A 22120-nucleotide genomic window follows, 5' to 3' on the forward strand; every position below is an offset into this window, starting at 1 on the left:
GTAGTGCAGAACCTGAAAAGCTCTAGAAGCAATTGAGGCTTTTCCACCATTCTCTGAAATTTGCCTACTCAAAAATAAAAAGACACTAAGCTTTTTTTCCTCATATAAGCCAACATTTGCCCTTAGTTATGTGTTTGGAGGACCTTACTATCTTTTCCATTGTCCCACCCATGCAGTCATGACCAGAAAAAGAACCTCATCTGCTCTGCAGTAACACAGATACAAAACATTTACTTTATTATACCACACATCAGCTCATCATGTGGTCAAGGAGATGGACTGGCTGGTGCAAGGGAGAGACTGCACCAGGAAAGGAACAGGCACTCAGATAACAAGTGAGTTAAACAGCAGTACTGATGAAATTACAGTCTGACTCCTATCTACCCAGGTACTGGAAAAACACTAGCCAAAGTCCTAAGCACCAGTTAAGCAGCAGAACTACCAGGCATGGATTAGGAGGGAGGAGAAAACAAACCAGTAAAAGATGATATAGTCAGGACTAAATCTATCTTTAAGAATTGAATTCAACAATTTTGATCAGTCATTTGTGTAACTTAAAAAGCTGAACTTGGGACAATCTACTAAAAAAAGTATGACATTTATTTTTTAAAAAAGTACCCTTTTAATGGCATAAAAATCTTTCAATTCTGAATGAAAGACAGCATGACTCTCATGCATCCTACTTGATCCTAGTAACTTTGAAGAATTTTTAAAGTATCAGTGTGAAATTTTATAGAATCATAGAATCACTGAATGGCTTGGGCTGGAAGGGACCTTAAAGATTATCTCATTCCAACTCCATACCATGGGCAGGAACCTTGCACTCGACCAGACTATTCAGAGTTCCACCCAGCCTTGGTCAGCCTCTCTGGGCAACCTGTTCCAGTGCTTCACCACTCTCACACTGAAGAATTTAGACTAATCTATCTAATCTAGACATTCCCTCCTGCAGTTTAAGGCATTCCCTACCCCAGCCTATCAGTACACACCCTTGTAAAAAGCTCTCTTTTAGGCTCTCTTTAAGTGCTATAAGGTCTCCCTGGAGCCTTCTCCTCTTCAGGGTGAATAAACTCAACTCTCTCAGCCTGTCAGTAACACTAATTTCAGTAACTGTTAATATATTACTCAAAATAACAGTATAAATTAATATAAAAATAATTCTAAGAATTTTGGTTCTGTTTGTCTAATGGAGTTATATAATTAAAAATTTGAATGACATGTTTTAAATTAATGATATTCAAAAAATTATCTCTTATAAGTGCATAATTTCAACACTAAATTTTAACAGAAGGCAATTCTATGGCCTATTTAAAAGCATAGGTATTGACTTGAAATTAAACTCTAAAACATAGGCAAGTTGAAATACTATGCAAACTTTTTCGGTGGCTAAACCTATCCAAATATTCAAAGACTTCTTTCATACTCCATTTTTAGACAATTAATACAAGCAAGCAAGGACTAGCTTTGGCTTCCAGCCTAATTCATACTTTTCATTCACTTTCAAATTACTTTTTCCTCTTTCAATTAATTGTTAATAACCAATTTATAATTTTGTAACATAAAAGCTTCTAATATGCTAAATATATAAACTGACTACCTCCTTAGTTCTCCTGAGACATTTAATTACATTCAAATAAAAACTATTATCCTAATTATAATTAGTACTTCAATTTAAAACTTGTGACTGCGTATCATATTTGCATATTTGGTAAACACAATGTGCACCAAAGAAAGGCAAAAAAATTTCAAGATTAGAAGCACACTATTTCTGTAGGCATTCTTTAGAATCATGAAATGGTTTCAGAGAGTTCTTACTCTTTTCTAGAACCCCAGGCAGAGTTTTTACTTCTGCAAAGAGCAGCAACTTGTGCATACTTCACCAGCAACCTGGGTTGTTGTGTTTTCAGATCTCTCTTCACCAGGATGAGCCTCTCTGAGATTATGTTAAAAACACACAGAAGTAAAACAGTCACTCATAAAAGACATTCAATTGAACATCTTTAGATGACTGTCCCAAGATGAAATTAAACACCTACTTTCCTCCATTTCTTTCCATGGAGGAAATCTAGGATGAAAATTGTATCTGCTGAGTCTTTATCACTGGATACATTCAAAAGCCATGTGGTTACACATGTGGACAACCGGCCTTAGCCTGGCTTTTGCAACCTCCAGACTTCTGTTTCAACATCAAAAATTCTGTGATAATCTTTAGTTAAGCTTCCTTCAGATAAGATATATTGCCTACCATTTGGTTTTGATAAGCTGGACTTAAAAACAAGGAAAAAAATCCAGCAATGCCTCAGTTGGAATGAAGAGGTGCAATACAGACTGATACCCTTGTCTCAAATACTATTCGTTGTAAAATTCTAGTTAATTTAAATTAATAAACTAATCACTAAAATAAATGGAAATAATTCACTACAGACTAAAATAATTCAAACTGCATTTGCTTTCTAATATAACCAATATAATAATATGTAACATTTAAGAGATTGAAATGAAGTTCCAGTATCAGTCTGAAGTGACAGGACATTTCAATTCTTTTAAACCCAAGATGTCTAATTCTATAAAGCATCTCAGAAAACCTGTATAAGAAAATACAAAGAATGCTAACAAAATTTTTTTTATGAAGAATCTATTCCTGGGCTACAGACTATCCAGAACGTGCTACAATTATTTCACTTATACAATTGACAACAAGAAATATATAGCCCATCAAGGTGACTGCTTATTTCACCAAAGAAAGCATTAAAATGTTCGTATTTGCCCTCAACTTCAGTTTAAGCATATTTCAGACAGTAAAAATTATCATAATTATCATTTAAATAAACTTCCTTAGTAAAGGAAACAAATTAACAAACTGATTGACAAGGATACCAAAAATTTAGGAAGGCAGGGGGAAGTGACTTCTTTAAATTACTCATCATTAATTAAAAATAATACTAATGTCTTGATGAAAGATAAGATGACAAGGAAAAGCTAAACAAAAGTGAAGCAAGTATGCAGAAATAAGTGAACATGGTTAATTTGTGTTCAAGAAACAAAGTAGGCATCTCTGCTTTAAAATGTTCAGAATCCAATAGAATTCAGTCAATAAAGGAAGTGGAACACTCACTACAAAAAAAGTATCCCCTAACATCATTTCTGCACCTGGATTTCCCAAGGAAGACAGTAGATAAAGAGGAATAACCAGTCTCCACAAGACGGGGAGGTAACCAGCAGAGAAGCACAGAGACAATGAGCTGGTTATGTGGCACCATTAACAAAAGGACAAACTCTGCTGAGGAGCCAGAAATCATTAAATGCAGTTAAAAACCATCAACTGCTGCGAGCTGCAAAGATTCCTCTGATACCAACTGTCCAGGAAACAATGCTTAAAAACTCAAAATTAGTAAATGCAAAGTAATTCAACATTATTATAGTTTTTCTCATGTGTACAAGACAACAGGCTCCAAAGTCTGATACTATCATCCAGAAAAGAGGTCTTGGAGCCCCTAAGGGTGCTGTGTTAAAAAACTATGCCACATGAAAAACTGCAAATAAACAACTAAATATTCATTATGAATTTGCAGCTTTTTAAATTGGATAAAACTGTGGATGCAACACCATATACCAAAAAGTTAAATCATACTTCCAAAAAGTAACTTATTTTTAATAGAGCTCCTGTAATAGGTTTCTGTAATAAGAAAGTTCAGCTGGAGTACAACATGAACACTTCAATAGAAGCCCTTACAGAAGCCACTATACCATATCATAAATCAGTGTTCTTTCCATATCATACATCTCAAATACAATCTCTTCTTGTGTCAAACACTTAGTCTTCGCATTCTTCAACAGAGTATTTAATATTCAGTAAAGTCCATGCTTTCACTGTGATTAAGTATCCTGAAGTATTGCTTGTACTTTGTCATATTCTGCATCTTTCACAGCACAGCTGTAAGAAATGAAGCACCAAACGAATGCTCAGATGATCATTACAGGACTGTTGACTGTGGTCGACAAACAGCTCCTCCCAAAGTGGCACTGAACAGCCAGCAATGAGCAAGTTAGACTGTATTGCCCATGCTGAGATTGCTTATAACAACAGGCTGACACTCCTTGCTCCAAGAACCCACCTTAAGCTAAACTACCATTCTCAAATGCAGCTGCTTTACTCAATCTCCATTTTTCTGAGTATTGTGGCCATTGCTCAGTAAGTTTCTACCATTCATCATGCGATGCAATAAAAAGATTTCTTTCTAAATTGCCACATCTCTGCAGAACTTAGGCTGGTCTTTTACACCCTTTTGATCTAGAACAGAGAAAAAAAAACCTCCCCCAAACACAAGAAGCTGTCTACATATCTCAGATAGCATATTTATACCAGTTCTTGAAATGCAATGAAATACGTGCTGCTGAACATCTGGAACTAAATTGCTGACTTTTGAAAATTAGAATTTTTACTATCAGATTCTTCAAATCAAGTTTGGAAGAACATATTGAAATTAAAAGTGGATAGAATATTTCAGTTGAAAGGGACCTAGAAGAATCACCTGGTCCAAGTGTCTGACCACTCAAAGGCTGTCTCAAAGTCCAAGCGTGTTTGGATAATGACTCTTAAACACTGACAGGCTTGTGGAATCAAACATATTTTCAGAAAGCCTGTTAGAGTGTTTGATCACCTTCTTCACAAAGACATACTTCCTTACATTCAATTTACATTTCCCCTGATGCAGCTTTGAACCATTCCCACACATCCTGGCACTGGATACCAGGGAAAAGGGCTCAAAACATCCCTCTCCACTTCCTTTCCTCAGAAAACTGTAGACATCAACAATAAAAGACTGAATGTAAGAACTATATAAACCAAAGTCTTCAAGCATTTAAATCACTAAGTTTGCAGTTCATTGCTGTCAAAGAAGCATTTTCTAGTTTCCTTCAAGTTGGACTACTGTCCACATTTATTTAAACAAAAATCAAAAATATGAATTCGAATACTAGAAAGACAGTGCCACTGAAAAATTCAAGTATTACAACAGTATAATTACTAAAACCCTAACCACATCCAGGCTTAATCTGTACCAAGTCACTCCTACATTCCCTCTCCTAATTAACTACTATCACATTTTCTCTGTTTTTTCTAAAGGCAAAAATAAATGAAGGCATAACACAGTCAACATGAAAATCCTCATCTGTTTTGAACTGTAGCATTTTAGGTTCAAGCATGTACATATACAATTAGAATAAAAATATCTTTCCTTGTAACTATATAGGAGGTAAAGAGTTTGGAAACAAAACTATTAATCTTCTTCCTATCCTGATGCTCATCTCTCATTTTAGACATTAAAAAATAGCTGACTTGGCATATGGCACAAATTTCCACAGGAAAAGAATTGAGAATAATCTACTCGAGTGAGATTGAAAATCTCTTAAAATCCCAAATTAATAAGTTGTTGGAGGATAAAACTAGTAAACACTTAACTCTTGATAACTAAAGCCATCATATAACTTTGAAGAATATTTTTTTGTCAAAACTGGAACATCTTTTCTACAAAGCAACACTGAACTAATTTCATAATCCCTAGTGAGAATTCAAAATATGTGGAATCAGAATGCTACTGTTTCTTCTATAAAGACAGGCAACAGTATAAACATTAAAACACAGTTGCCTGAGACAAGCAGTAGGGGACCTGGGCAATTAAAAAAAGAGGTTACTATTTTATGGTAATTAACTAAAACATTAAATTTCTAAACAATTAATTCAGATTTTTAGGAAGATTCTTCTTCAACTGCATGAAATAAGATTTCTTCAGGCATTTAGAATGCTAAACGGAATAAATTAGATTGTTCAGTGACAGAAATGTGTGCTGATCATATGCACTTGTTAACCTAAATGTATCAATATAACAACAGAGAAAATCACAGCTAAAAAAATCTTGAGAAGGTATGTTTCATAACTGGTACACATTCTTTATTTATTTTTAAATAGTAAATTTAAATTGGTGACTGGTAATCCTTAGATATTTGAGTTACAGCTATATGTATTTGGGCTAATTTTCATAATTCTCTTTACCATCATTGGAAAGTAAAAGATGCTTCAGGGAAGTGATTAACTCAGTGGTTTTAGATGCAACATCAGAATGAAATAAACACTTTTCAGGGAATGTAGTACTTTTTTTCCTGATTATAAAAGGACAACTAGTTCAGACAGGCACACCTGAAGTTTCGTCAGATAAATCTTAACCAATGTGCTCACAACATGGTTTATAATCAAATGATAGCACTAAAAAGACTGATTCTCATGTTTAACATTGCAACAGGATGTAATTCTGCACATTAGATACTCCTTTTAAACAAGCCTTCCTTCATTTTAACCTCAAAACCATTTTTACTTTGAATAATATATTGCACATATCCATCAGTTTAGCACTAAGGGAAAGCTACCTAGTAAATTTGACAATTTTGAAGTAATCTTAGCAATGAATTCAAATGGTGCTGAGACAATATGAATGAAGCAACATGGTCAGCTTTTAGTACTTACAAGAATATGCTTGCTATTATACAAGCTTAAAAAAAATATCCCATGGATTTACTTTTCTTTTTTAAATTTTCCTTTGAGGGAAGAAGATATTCCTATAGGCAGATCAACTGTAGTGGTAGATGAACTGCCTATATGTATGATTTACTGAGAGAACTATCAATTACACACTGACAGTTGACAAGGCTGTATACCATACTTGACAATGTCAGACCTTTTCTAAGTATTGTGGAGGTTTAAAGAGAAAAAAGAAAAAAAAAAACCCAAATCACAAAACAAAAGCTGTTCTTTACTTATGGTAAAAAAAACCCACTATTTTGGGGTAGGACAGGAATTAGTTTGATAAACTTCAAATACCTGCCTTCATAAAAGCTTCTATAGCCCAAGAGTCAGATTTCTTGAAATAAAAAACCCTATCTTAGAAGGAATGCAAAAAAAAAAAAAAAAAAAAAAAAAAAAAAGTTTTAGTGTGACACAGGAAAAATCTCACCCACTTAGAAGAACTTATACATTGATCCAACCACTTCTGAGAGAAATGAAGACTGATTAAAGAATTTTACATATAAATACCTAATCCAAAACACAAACCCAAAAGCTGCTGGTCTATTGTTCCTGTGGTCATTTGTTGCTGTGTCACTAGGAGACATTGTTCATATTTACTATTTTGATCTCCACAAAACTACTTTTGGCTAAAGCAGAATATGAGCTTTTACTTTAAGATGTTGAAACTGAAGAATTAAAGACTAAGAAATAAAGTTGCATGTTTCTTTACAGTGAAGTAAAATTAAAATCATTCTCAAAATTGCAGCTAATTTGTTTTCAGTTTATCTAGTTCAGTTTCTCCTATAAACTACTTCTGATCTTGACTTAATCACAAAAGAGATCAGCCAGTTAGATAAGGGACTTTCTTACATCAAAAAGAGGAAGCGTTACTGACAATTTATTTTAATAAACAAAACCATGCAACTTAGGTTTGCCACATGTCTGAAAACAAAAATTCAAAATTTATTTTTATGGACTATAAAGAAGTTGATACATGAGCAAAGTTTAAAGAGTATGAAAAATAGTATTACTCATTCATTTTACTTTTAATACTTTATAGCCCAATCTTACCATTCCTAACACTTAAAAGTTATTTTCACTTTCAAAAATAACTCTAAGATCAAGGTGCAGATGCTAGTACAATATAAGCTCATGCTTGTAACTGCCTGGTTTCAATATCCAGGTATATTTTAAAACAAGTTACTTGGTGGTGATTTGGCTTTTTGTTTGTTTATGGGCAGATTTTGGTTTTGCTTTTTTTTGGGGGGATGTTTTTTCTTTAATTTATCTTCTTTGTCTCCAAGCCAGAAGAGAAGGAAAAGAAATTCAAATATCTAAGAGTTACTAAAATCACAAATGAAAAGTACTCTGAAAAAACTAAAAGTTTTTTCACAAACTTTTGTAGCCTATTCTACTAATACAAGCACACACTTGCAGTACTGAAACTTGTATAGCCAAATCTAATAGGCCAGCAGCATTCCTTATTTATTTTTCAAGTTACAAACTGTATGTAGCTTTTGGGGGTTTCTTTAGGTAATTTGAATTATATATTATCTCTGTAAAGCAAACCTTGCCAAGGTTTAACACAGTTATCAGAGAACATCACCAAAAATTTGAAACTCTAAGAAACATTAAACTTTCAACAATTACACATTTATTTAAATCTAATTTGTACTTCAGAGCAAACACTATCACACATTATGTTTGTGCAAACAGCAGTGTCTGTTTTTAGAAGAAAACAACTGGAAAATCCCTCAATGCACACACAACTATTTCCCAAACTTCACATACAGGAGCAAAGACAATGTGTTTGCAATAAATACTAACAGGAAATTTTAGTCAACAGAAGTTGCCAGTAACTCAGAACATTTTTTTAAATTTTTTTTTTATTTTATTAATTTTTTTTCACTCAAATATACTTGTCAAAGCAAGCCTTCCTTCGTACATTAACTCGCAGATGCATTCCGCAACTAGAACAAATTGCAACAATACAGTCCATGGAATTTTAGTCTTGGAAAATGATGGGGTTTATTTCAGAATAGTCTGTCATATTACCCCCAGGTACATCAAGGACACAACAATTCAAGAAGAAATACATGACAAAGAATATTGATTGTAAGGATTATGGTATATGTGGTACCTACACACTTTGGCCAAGATCAAAAAGAATTGCCATCAGGACAAAGCCCACTAGTCCCAAGTACTAGCCCACTAATTTTTCTAAGCAGCTATTATAGCCCCCTAGTCTGTAAACCTAAAACAAATGGACTGCAGGCTTATTTCCCATGAGATACAATCAGGAAGGCAAAGTGGCTGCTCTCTGAGGGCATTACCTGTTTTTCCTCACTATCCAGGAGCTCTCCTACGTGTCACCTTGCTAAATACTAATTTACATAAACCCAGCCTGCTTTTTATATGCCACTGCACTGTTGTTCGGTAAGAAAAGGAATTACTTACATTTCTGGATTAAAATTAAGTTATCTATTACCTACAATAATTTCAAAAATTAGATAATGAATTTTTGAAGTGCCCTATTTTCATGTCCTCTCTCAAGTTTTGGTTTTGTTTCAGATCTTTTGCCACTGTCATTTATAAATGTTTCATTTCCCTCTTGTCACAAAACACTCTACAACTCTTAAAAGCCCCAGAATATAAATCATGGCTATGCAATATTTAAAACCAAAACAATTCAAATGAACTTCATTATGACGGTGCCATTTTCCAGCTGATACCTATAGATGTACATTGAATATTAATGGTAGAGTGCTAGCCCAGGCAAACCACAATGCTAGGTAAAAATTACCTCAACACTGAAGTGAGACATGCACAGCACTGGCCTTTACTTCATTTTCCTGAAAATCAGGAGCTGAATGGTAAGAACAGTGTCCTTAATTCTCAATATCCTGCTTCTTGCTTACATCAATAATGTTATGATATATAGTAACATTTTTGGTTGGTTTCAGCATTCTGAAAATTTCCAGTAGCAATGTTCATCACAACTAAAGAAGCTCTACCTTCAGTTTCAACATGCTCACTTTCATTTTTAATTAACTACTTATCATGCAGGCCTCTGCTCCAAAAAGTTAATATGGGAGAAAACAACCTGGTGTTTGGCAGAGTGAAAAGCCCTCACTCATTTCTGAACAGTAACTCTTTAATGGCTTTAGAACTAATACTAAACATGTGCTATAGTTCCATATACTTCCATTAAATTTTTTGAATGTAACACAACTAGGTCAAAGTCAACAGTAAACATGGAAGTGCCAAGAAGAATCTTTTCTTTTTAAAAGATACGTAGATTGCAGGAACTATTAGCAAAACAGTATCTTTTCTAGAGTTAGACTTATTTATGAGCAAATGCTTCCTGTAGAATCTACCTAATTATTGTTAAGACTGAAATGTCTATTAACTACATTTAAAAAATAAGCACAGTCAAATGTATAAACAATCATGGCTTTAAATCAAACCTTACTTTGTTCCTATTTTTCCATATAAATTTTCATTTATAAGTAGCAAAACCCTTCCAAATCTAATCAATTATTACAAAAACCAATAATTTCTCAGGAAATACTATAATTTGCAACAGCACAATGTTGCCTAGTAGGTGAAAAACTGAAGAATACATATACATGAATTTAAGATGTCAGGGCTGGAAAAATCAATGGTCAGAGTCCTTAACAATAGCTATGTAACAACCGTTGTTCTTCTGTTTTGGTTACCTGAGGTTTGTTAAATTTTCAAAGACAGTCCATACATTCTTTAAGGTTCTGTACTTCTTTAATATAATCAATACAAGTTATAGTATTTGTTATATTTTTCTTATCCTCTAAAGTGCACGAGATAAAAGAGGGGATTGTCCTTTAAAAACTCTTATATTTTTTCTATTATTTCAATTTATTTTTCAAGTCCTTACAAGATGAAGCTCCTCTTGGTTATAAGGGCAATTTCTGACATCAAAACTTGTAAGGCTAGGATTTTTTTAAACCATGTTTGTCAATATTTGTTCCCTTTGCTTCTCTAAATAACTCTCAAATAGTGTAAGAAAACTGTTCTAGTATGTGACTGGACTCCCACAGGGTTTTAGTTGTTATTAATGATTTAAGATCTTTTTTATGCAATGATAAAACCCAAAACCTCAATTGCTAAATGAGGCACCACACAGACCATAATGAATTGTTTTACAAACCTTTAAGTGCATCCTAATTGCCTTCCCCCAAGCTTCTTATTAATTTATTATGCAGCTCTTCATCCAATAAAATCTTTTCTTTAACTTATAGATGATAGCAGAGTTCAGAACAAAGGCTAGAATTACACACTCATACAGGAGGTGCAACCAAAGGATTATTTTAGAGGAGGAAATCGAAAGACAAATAAATAAGTGTAAGAAAAAAATGTATCAGTGGTCAGAGTTTCCTGTATGAAAGAAGCTATTGGGTCTTCACTACACAAAGTATCTCAGCACTGGAAACTCAGTGACAAGAGGCCAAGTATCTACAAAAAGTGAAACAGAATAGTCTAGGTTTATACTGAATTTTCTCTATGATAAATGTTCCAGAAATAAGATTGTTTCAATAGGCCAATAGATTTTCTTCCAAATAATATCTCTGATTAGTTTCTGAACCCTCAATTTCTTGGAACCTTCACAGCCTGTAGTAAGAAGTCCTTTATTTCCCCCATGATTTGTGTAAAAATATCTTGTTATATTTCTGCCACAGGATTATTTCATTTCAGCCCTCTGCTACTTGCATTTTGAAAAGTAGAAATCAGGTGTTTTCTATCACATTCTTCCCTTTATTTACTTATATTTCAAATACACTTGGTCAGCTCTTTTCCAAGCTGAACAAATATATTTTGTTAAGTCACACCTCATCTGAAATCTGTATTTAATCACACTTCTTACCCTTCACTTTTTTTCTAGTCCTTATATATTCTTTTGAGACTGGAAGCCACCAGAACTACATACAACATACAGACATATCATTAATTTATAGAGTTTCAAAAACTCTATCGCTCATTTTTCCTTATTAATGCTTCCTTATATTTAATTTTCTTTTCCGATTGCTACCAAGAACCAGAACATTTTACATAAAGCTAACATCACTGTGAGGTCATTTACAATAATGTCTGTGAGAGTGCACAGTTAATACAGAGTAGCAAATATGAAATTAAGTTAGAACTTCTATTACTCCCTATGAGATAGGGGGAAAAGAGACTTCTGAAAAGCCTTCTTATAAATACCTACACAAAATAAATACAGTAACATAAGCACCATACTTCTCTGTTAACAACACCAAACCCTTCCCATTCATGATTCCCATCAAAAGTGACATTTATACATAATTGCTAAACAAAATGTCAAATGAAAGGATAGTTCTACTGATAGAATGAGGATAATAAATTCTCTCCTCACATCAGTATGTGAAAAGAAACATAAAGGTACCCTCTCATCAGCACATTCTCTCTTTGCTGAAAAAATATTGTTATCTGTTTACCATATTTTTGTAAGCACTTCTCTTGTTTTTTGTTTTTGTTTTTTTTTCCAAGTGTATGAACCAGCTAAATACTCAAAAACACCTTAACATTTATTCCATGTTCTGATACTAGTACTATTCATCATTCACTCAACTAATGAAACTTGGAGGGAACACTTCAGGATAAATTTTTATCTTCTAAGACTCAGACACAGATTTTGAAAACAATATCACTGTGGACTGAGTTTCAAAACCTCCATCTGTAAATCTAATTACAGAGCTCCATCTGTACCACAAATTCTTTTCAAGGCATCATGTAATGGAGTAAAACTGAAATCACATGTCATTTGATTTGATTACAAGACAACGACACATGAAGTGTCAATAATTACAGGGTTAGGTCTTACACAGTGGAGGAAATTCAAGTGTTCTTAATTGCATTAAAAGAAATTTTTCTTCTCAGTTAAAAATCCTCAAAAATTGCCAAAGTACAAAAACTTTAATGACAAATTTTTTTCTCAGTACATAAATAAGATTTACCTCTACTCTATATTAACTTACCAGTAAGAATAATTTAAAAAATAGAAGAAGGGGTCTTTAAGAAGAGAGAGTTTTAATCACATTAGAACACATTTTCAATCACAGTCCTTCTATGTAGTCATGTTTTATTAATGAAGATTTTGGTTCTAAAATAATCAGTTTTCATTTGAAGTAATTATGTTTGGTAATTGCCTAACATATTCTTCAATCATATTTTAAAAAATAAATTAGAGCACAAAGAACTTAATACACCTAACTTATTAAAATGTAAAAAAAACCTCAATCAAAACTCCAAAATCCAGTATTCTGGTCACACTTAAATGAGAAAATAAAAAAAAAATAAAAACAAATTAGAAATTATTTACACGAGACACCAGTCTAAGTTGATAATTTGACTGTTTTTGCATCATCTCAAAAGAACTTAAACACATCATTGTTTTAGGGAAAAGTATAAAATACTAAGCAGTAAATATAAGGAATGAATTTCTAAACAAGGTCTTCTCAAATGGTTAGAATCATTTATTTTCAATTTCTTACACAATTTAGAAAGGGGAATAAAGCATAGGTTAGTTGCAGTTCACCCTTTAAAAATATCTAATGCCATAAATCTAACAGACTCTACCAAAAGGACTTTTCAGATCCAATTTAAAACACTCCAAGTGAAATATGCATATGTGAATGATATAGAGCAACACAGATACTTTGAGAAAGGCACTATGAAAGCATTATTTTGATATTCTGCTTTTTAACCTTATGAAATGTATTATTTCATTCAAGGAATATTTAACATTAAATTATATTATCTATAATTAATAAAGTACAGAAATATAATTTACATTAAAATTTTTACAATCATATCCAGAAGCCTGTGTCTTACTTCATAATGATTCACTTGGAAAGTGTGTTTTTCCCCTTTTGTCTAGTGCAAAACAGACTCAGTGCTTGATATAGGTGAAAATGTTATTTCAGAGGCAATGGAACAGTTAAAATGCATAAATGGGAAAAGCACAGCTATTTAAATAATCATAGCCCAGAAAAACTCATGTGTCTTCAGAAACAATTATCAATTGGCAAAATAGAAAATTTATTCCAGTGCTCTTTAATCAAACATATAATAATCAGAAGCAATATATCAATTCATCCTGTGTGTAAACAGACAAGAAGAACTTTGCAAAAAACATAGTTGGTACAATGACTGCAAAATCTTGATAGAAAGTTCAAGCATGCCTTCTTCCAATACTCCTCCAAACTTTTATTACATGGCAAATCTAATTATATTCTTAATTTACTGAATACAGGCAATAGCCATAATTGCTTTCTCCAAACAAACTACTTCACTTTCAGTTGTTTCAGCTAACAAAACAACTAAATATTCCACTGATTCTTCTTGAGACACTTCCATTTAAGATATAGTTTGGGTTTACTGCCTCAAAAAATATCACATTTAAATCCTCTCCACAGGAGAAGTTACCGAAATACGTGAGGGAGGAAAAAAATCCCACCTTTTTCCAACCACAGCAATACCTGCACTTTGAATGGCAGTAGCCAGATTAAGTTCCTCTACTTTTTGAATCTTTTAAACAAAAAGATAGCTTTGATCTGATTTTGAAGGTCCACATAATTTACCAATTACTCTTCATTTCTGTATTTCCTGTACATTTTTTGTTTGTCTTGGCAGCAGGAAAATAATTTTTAAAAAAATTATCTAGCCATAATTAGCTAAATAGAATTAAAGCACATAAAAAGCTGCAAAATCATATTGTGACTGCTCTTCACAATCAAAAGACAATTGAAAGCTCAAAGTGGGCATCACTCCCAAAGGAAAATTGGGCACGGTCTAACTTTTTTTGTAACAAGGTTATTATACCTACTCAGAACCAAAATGTATGCAAATGAAGTATGGCAGTATCAAAAATATTTATCACTTTAAAGCACTTGAATCTATAGCAATTTGTCCACCAAGAAGTTCCAGTGAAACTTCCAGTGTCAAATTTGACTTTAACTTATCCTTAAGCAGCATATGCCACTCCTTTCTATGGAGTTCTATGTGGAAAGAATCATCCATTGAGGTACTGTCACACAACTTCCAAATGCCTCTTCTGTGTTGAAAACTAATTTCTAGTACTGTAAATAATATTGTTTTCAATACCAGTGATAATACTGATGCAAATTTAATCTAGCCTAGCCACTTTCCCCTCCCTTTGATGACTCAGATCCACGTTTTGCTAACATGCTGCAGGTTTGCTTGAAACTGAGAAATTTAAATTTGATTTTCCCTTATTAATAAAGATTTTTTTTTTACCAGCCTCCCTCCCTCCTAACCTGATTGTCGATCCAAGCCAAACAGTTACTGCAACACAAGGGCATCTTGTCACATGCACAATTTCCCCCCAAGGTTTTGGTAGCAGTGACCATTCTGAAGGAGGCTGTGCCAGCCCTCAGTCCAACCACAGACAGCCATGTCCAACACTTGGAGAACTCACAAGGTGGGAGAGAAGGATAAATATCTCCTTGTCCAGTTTCACTCTAATTGAAGGGCCACATCGACCACTCTATTCATTAATGCTTAGAGGTATTAAAAAAAAAAACAAACCAAAAAAAAGCAGTTAATCAAACTATCTTTAACAACACATGACAATACAGCAAGCATGCAAAAGCAAACCAAGCAGGTGTAAAGAACCCTAATATCAAAATTCCCATAACCTCTGCCCTCTCAGCTCAAGACATTTAAAATCTCTCAGAAGACTAAACAGTAATTTCCACAAAGCTCTCTCTTCCAATTAATTTCTTGATATTCCAGATTCCTGACCAAATCACATTTACAACACAATCTTCAAAGAACATTATATAGACCCTTTTAGATATTGTTTCATTGCTAATTATTTTCAAATTGCATCAATTTCTTCAGAAAAATGAACTTACAGGATTCTCAAAAATGCATCAAAATGTATTTTATAAAGAGGATTTATCATGCTTAGCCTTAATAATGGTAGTCTTACTAGCAGTATAAAAATACTAATATAAATATTTACATTTTTTAATCCATGCATTTAAGATATAATTAAATATCCTAATTAATATTTGAAGCTTATCTCAGAACACTAGTAAAATGGAATTTTTAAAAATCTGGCAAAATGCTACAAGACAGTTGATTTTTTTAATCAGTTTTTCTTTATTATGTTATGATGCCCATCTTTTTAAAACAATTGTCTCAATTTTTACATGACACCACAGTCCCTTTAAGTGTATATATTTAATAATCTGTCTTTTAGAATTACTAACTATTTATGAAACCCACTAATAAAGTTAAGCAATGACATAAAACATATCTTCCCTGAAATAAATAACCTGAATTCTATCTCAAACCATAAAAGCTAGGAACACACATGAAGACTGACTGTTAGTGTGAATTAACTGAATGAGTATTTTCTATTTCAAAAGGTGCCTCCAGCTGCAGTACAGGTGTTTCATGCTTAGTACATTTTTTAATATTTCATTACATGACAGTTCATTAATTATGTGTTCCTGTTTTACAAACTTCATTTCCTTTTATGACAAGGTCATCCAGCTAGTTGACCAAAGCAAGTCAGTCAATGTGGCTTTTTTGTTATTTTAGCAAAGCTTTTGGTACAATCCCTTACAGTTCCCTTCTGGACTAAATGTCTATGGCTAGACAAGTTGATAAAATGCTGGATGAGCAATTAGCTGACAGGCTGGGCTCAAAGGTTTGTAGTTGATCAGGTCACATCAGGCTAGTGGCCAGCCGTTAGTGGGGTTCTCTACGGCTCAACTTTAGGGTCAGTGCCCTGCAATGTTTTTATAAATTATCTTGATGCAAGAGTTGAATGTACAGCAAATAACTTTAGTGATGATATTAAATTAGGAGAAGTGATTGACTCCTTTGTGGGTAGAGAGATATGAACAGACTATAGAGCTGGGCAACCAACAACAGCATGAAATTTTACAGGAGTAAGTACTGGATTCTCCACCTGAGATAGGTGTAAGCCTGTTACATGTACAAACTGGGGGGATGAGAGAACTGCCCTGCAGAAAGGCTGATGCCAAGCTGAAGTCAAGAAAGTGCCCTGGCAGGCAAAAGGGACAGCTATACCCTCAGGAGCACCAGGCATGAGAGGGGATTGTCCTACTCTGCTCTGCACTGGGGCAGCCTCACCTTGAGAATGCAGCTTTGGGCACCACAATATAAGGACATCAGACCATTAGAGTGTGTCCAGTGGAGGCAACCAAGTCACTGGAAGGTCTTGAGGGCAAAGACTTATGAGGAGTGGCTGAGCTCACTTGGTTTGTTCAGCTTGGAGCACACAAGACTGAGGGGTGACCTCATTGCATTGTGCACCTTTCTCAAAGCAGGCAGCACAGAGGGGAGAGTTGGTCTTTCTCTGTAGTGACCAGCAATAGCACATGAGAAAATAGAATAAAGGTGCATCAGGGAAGCTCAGACTGGAGATTAGCAAAAGTTATGCAAGTATTTTCTCAGTCTGAGCACTTAAACATACTGCACAAAAGCATTTACTGTTATATCAATAGCAACCAGAATCACAAGACAGCAAATATTAATTTGTAATCTTGTTTAATATAAAATAAATATTAAATTGTCCAAGGTTAAAAGTTGCTGTGAAAATAATGAATATATGATAGCCTTTAGAAAAAGCATTTAAAAATGGTTGTGGTCACAAGCAAACTAGAACTAACATGCACAGTAAGTGAAAACATGAAGAACTCATGCAACAAAAGACATGAATGGGCAAATGCCTTATCTATCACATTTTATAACAAAAGCCACTACAGTCAGATGCTAACAGATTCACACACAAGCTTTAGGTCACTGGAGTATCACAGAGTATTTCTCCTTTTTAACTGGAAATTGTCAAATATGAAAAAAACCCTTAAAATTAAAGCAATTTCCATCTCAAAGGCCAAAAATCAACAACTCAGGCAGATTCAAATTACAGAAAGCAGAATATTCCACTTAGTTACTAAGTAAAGCTATTAAGATGTCTTTACAAAAGTACTGTCCAGGTATTAGCAGTTTTCCAAATGGTTGTGGAATACAAGATGCAATATGAGAAAATTCTGGAAGTACATGTTCAAAGTTAAACATGGCGACAAATCTTTGTACTGTTCTATTAGAAGTACAAGCTATATGAATCTCTCAGCTCTTCATTAAATAGCAATTTATAATATGCAGAAATGATCTTAACTGCAGATACTAAGCACACTTCTCAATTTCTTTCTACAAATATTTATTTTCTTTCCTGAAGATGTCTAGAATTCATCACATTGAAAATGGGAATATAGTTGACACTTGGTAACTGATGATGGTATACATAAGGGATGCATAATGCCAAGTTCAGGCATGGGAAAGGTGCTAGGAAAGCCTCCTCAAGATGTTTAATGGGTAGATCAAATTATTTGACTCATATGGGCTTACTCATCTGATTCTTAAGAATTTTGACCACTGGTATAAACAAACATTTGATAGATAATTGACAATTATAAAGAATCCCTCTTCTCACTATTTACTAAACAAAGACAACATTTCTTCAGGTACAGAGGTTTAATGTAACACTATTGTAATTAAGTCGAGACAGACAAGGCTGGCATCACCACCAGTCCTTTATTCACAAACTCTACATGCCCTTTTTTTATAGGCCTTTCTCTCATGCAACTCTGACTCCTTCCATCATAGGCCTCTCTCTGATAACTCTGACTCCTTCTCTTATTGGCAGCTTCACACAGTACAGATTCCTTTGCCTATAGGCAGTTCCACATAGCTCTGACTCCTTCTTTCATTCTGCATGGATGGCTAACCCCAACCTGTCCCTTGCCCAGCCCTGTCTGTCCCTCACACAACATCTTCTTACCTTATCTGTCTCTCAGACAACCATATGCCCCTTGGCTCCTCACAGCACAGCCAGCAGCTGTCTTCTCTTACTCCAGCAGACTCAGTCCCAAGCTCCAACTGCAAGTGCCCATAACTGTTGGTGAGCTATCCCAGTCCTTTATAGCCCCTAAGCCAATTGGCCAGACACAGATGTTTCCACTCCTTGGTAATCAGTACAGCTGCAAGTCATTGGGGAAGATTCCCTCCTGCCCCATCCTTTCAGCTTAGCTCTCCACATAACACAGTCCAAATGAACAGTTAAAGTCACGAGGCACTGGTTGGATGAACCCAATTCAAAGAGCAAGGTAGAAACACAGCCAAGGTCTGAGCTCCGTGTTGGGTACTGAGAAGTTTGGCTGCATCAAATAAGTGAAAAGGTAAAAAAAAAAACAAGATGGCTGGATGAAGGTTGGAGAACCAGGTTCTTTAGCAAGTATTCAGAGCACACAAGTCTGCCTTACTCATCTACAGAACATGAATCTTAGAAAGGTTTTTCAAGAGCTACAGCTGCTGAAGCCCCAGGTATCTCCCAAATCCATGTGTACCAGACTGTCTAAAAACAAAGGAACTACAGCTTGGCCAGATTAAATAGGCTACAGTGACTCAGCTAGAAAAAAAATCAGTCATTACATAGTGTTTATGATATCTACTCTGTAACACTTTTTAAAGTCCTTTGAAATAATTAGTTCAACATCTGACACTAAACATGCATTGCTTTTATTCTGCAAGCTATAAAGGATATGTCTGGGATCCATCTGTTATTTTCTCAAATTTGCTGAAGTTTTGTTTCGCTTTTTGTTTCTATGGGGTTTTTTTTAACTGCTAATCTGTTTAATAATCTGATTACATATTCTAACATGATGCATAAGGGCTACCAGTCTGTGGTTAAAATGGAAGAGGACAAAAAAAAGCTGATTCCTTTTTGTTTTCTTCTGAAATCCCCTGCTGTGATACAAACTTCACACTCTCCTACAAACAGATCAGAATCTGGTAATAAGGAGTGACATCTGTGTTAAGGGCTCTCTTTCCATTACCGAAAAGATGCAGCAATGCCTGAGCTGGTGCTGGGAAAAAGTTTAAACAGGGTGGAAAGAGAGAGAATAAGAAACTTCTTCCTTAGCAAACAAAAAGTCCAAAGAGAGAAAATACATACTTTCACAGTCATTAATGACCACAAAACAACAAACCTTTGAACTAACTCCCATACATGAAAACATACAACGCTTTCTGTATCAACTAGTTATTTGCAATTACTCTCCTTATGCTGAAAAGCAGCCACAAACCTATCCTAAAATAATAATCAAGTTCAGGATTTCAGTTTCAGGCTCTACCACCTGAAAAACTAGGAGACTTGAAGCACCAAACGCTTTAGAAAAAATATTCATGGAAAGGTTATTAAGCATTGGAACAGGCTGGTCAGGGATTTGGTTGAGTCCCCAGAGGTATTTAAAAGACTTGTAGGCATGGAACTGAAGGACATGGTTTAGTGGTGAACTTGGCAGTGCTGGGTTAATGTTTGGACTCAATAATCTTAGAGGTATTTTCCAATCTAAATGATTCTATGATTCTATACTTAGAGGTATCCTAAAAAGTCATACAGAGAGCTAAAAAACACCCACTCACACCCTATTCCGAATTTTAAATAAATAAACTCACCACACACCATCCCACTCCCACTTCAATTTTACAAGGTGAAACCGAAATTTTTCAAAGAGTTTAAGTAAAATCGTTAATAAACAGAGAAGTGTACTTCCCAGACTCCTACGTTTCATCACATATAGGTGAGAGACTTTGAGTGAAGTTACCAGTGCAGTGTGCATACACAAAAATGAAACATTTCTTATTGATGATGGGAAGGCTTCAGGAAAAGGACGAGCACAAAAAACATTTACAAAATAAAGCTTTAATAAAACAGATACACTCTAGAACTTTACTTTTGATAAGTTACCATTTTCTGACAATTTCTTTAATTGAAATTGCCTGGACCAGGACAAGTGAAAAGTTCCCCAAAGAAACCTAACATAAGATTCTTAATACCACCACACTGCTTTTGAGCTATTTTGGTGCTAGCTCCATGGAAACAAAGACATAATTGTTCATTCAAAAGGCTGCTAAAATTTCCATTACAAAATACGCTTATAAAAGGCCTTTACTTTGTTTTCATTATGAGAGGGAGATGAGAAACTAGGTTACTTTCTGTACTTTAACACAAGCTTCAGAGGCTGGTGTACAGATTCAACCAATGCTACCACTGCAGTAAAAAAAAAAAAAAAAAGTCAATTCCGATGCTTAGCAAATTTTGTGCATTTAAGTCCAGTTATATCCAGTTATCTTCTGAATTTTTAGGCTATTTGCTGTGCCAATCATCACACTGAAGAAATACTCAAATAGAACCATATATCTGAATACATTTTATTCACTTTATTTGATCACAAATTCGGTAATTCTTTAACTATAAGATGGTTTTACAAAATTGGTAGAAATTCTTAGTAAGTAGGTATTTTAATGCAATGTTTGTAAGAAAAATATATTAAAGCCTTCTATACTGATGAAACTTTATCTAAATATAACTAATGCCCCTCCATAACAAGAGCACCCATACAATCACTTTTTTAATATGTCTTCTACCTTGAAAGAGTAAGAAAATGTTCTTTAATCCCTTTATTTTGATGTATGCTCCTTTTACAAGAAAGAGGTTTTTGACTAGAAGGATAGGTGATTAAAAAGACTATCCACTGTAAAAATGGTTTCCTCTGATTCCTGCATATAGAAGAGGGAATACCATGGCACTTATCATACAAAATTTCTCACTGAGGTCATGCATTATCAGATGGGAGGACACTAGGAAAAAATATCTATGTCACAACGTGGTTCATAAATACCTAAAATTGAAGGAAATACAGGACTTAAAGTTCTACTACTCTGCAAAAAAGACATTAAGAACAAAAGGAGAGACAGTGAGTATAAGTTTAAATAGTCATATGCACACACCTAACAAAAGTAATTAGTGTAATGTGATGTTTACATGAGAGCTTGATCACAAACAGACCTCCACTCACATGATGGTTACACTGTAAGGCTCAGAAAACTCCTGTTCAAATGGGATTCTGGAAGCTGGGTCAAGGACCTGATGCTAATACTAAATAAAATAACTTCACCAAGCACCTGCTCTGGACTAAATATCTGAGACACTAAAAAAATAAAATGGAAAAAAAAAAAATGTTTGCATCCCCTAAGCCACTTCCTTGCAAAATGCTACCCTGCTCTTCTCTGAATGGTGCTCCAAAATGCAATAGTTGTCAGGATACATTTTTGATGTTGTACTCAAATTTAAGCAAATTAAAAAAGAAACATGAGATTGCCTGTGCTTAGATCTGGTAAAAGACCATATAAACAGATTCAAAATCTTTCTTTAAAAATGTGTAACAAGAAGACATGGATACTTTACTAATGCCTGGGTACATTCTTGCAATGATTTCATTCTGTTAAAAATGTACACCTCATTTTTAATTTGCCCATGCAGCTTTTGGCCACTGGGTCTTCTGATGTTTCTTTTCACTAAATTAACAGGACTTCTAGTGCAGAAAAATCTTACCACAAATAAGTCCCTACACACTTCAGATCAAGTCACACCCCATCATTTTT

General features: G+C 34.3%; 1 protein-coding gene across 8 annotated transcripts in view; it reads right to left on the reverse strand.

The window, feature by feature from the left end:
• NBEA (neurobeachin) overlaps positions 1–22120 on the reverse strand; it is a 451247-nt gene that overhangs the window by 372757 nt on the left and 56370 nt on the right. The window lies entirely within an intron of this gene.

The sequence above is a fragment of the Erithacus rubecula genome (genome assembly GCF_903797595.1).
Source record: "Erithacus rubecula genome assembly, chromosome: 1".
In the NCBI taxonomy this organism is placed as follows: Eukaryota; Metazoa; Chordata; class Aves; order Passeriformes; family Muscicapidae; genus Erithacus; species Erithacus rubecula.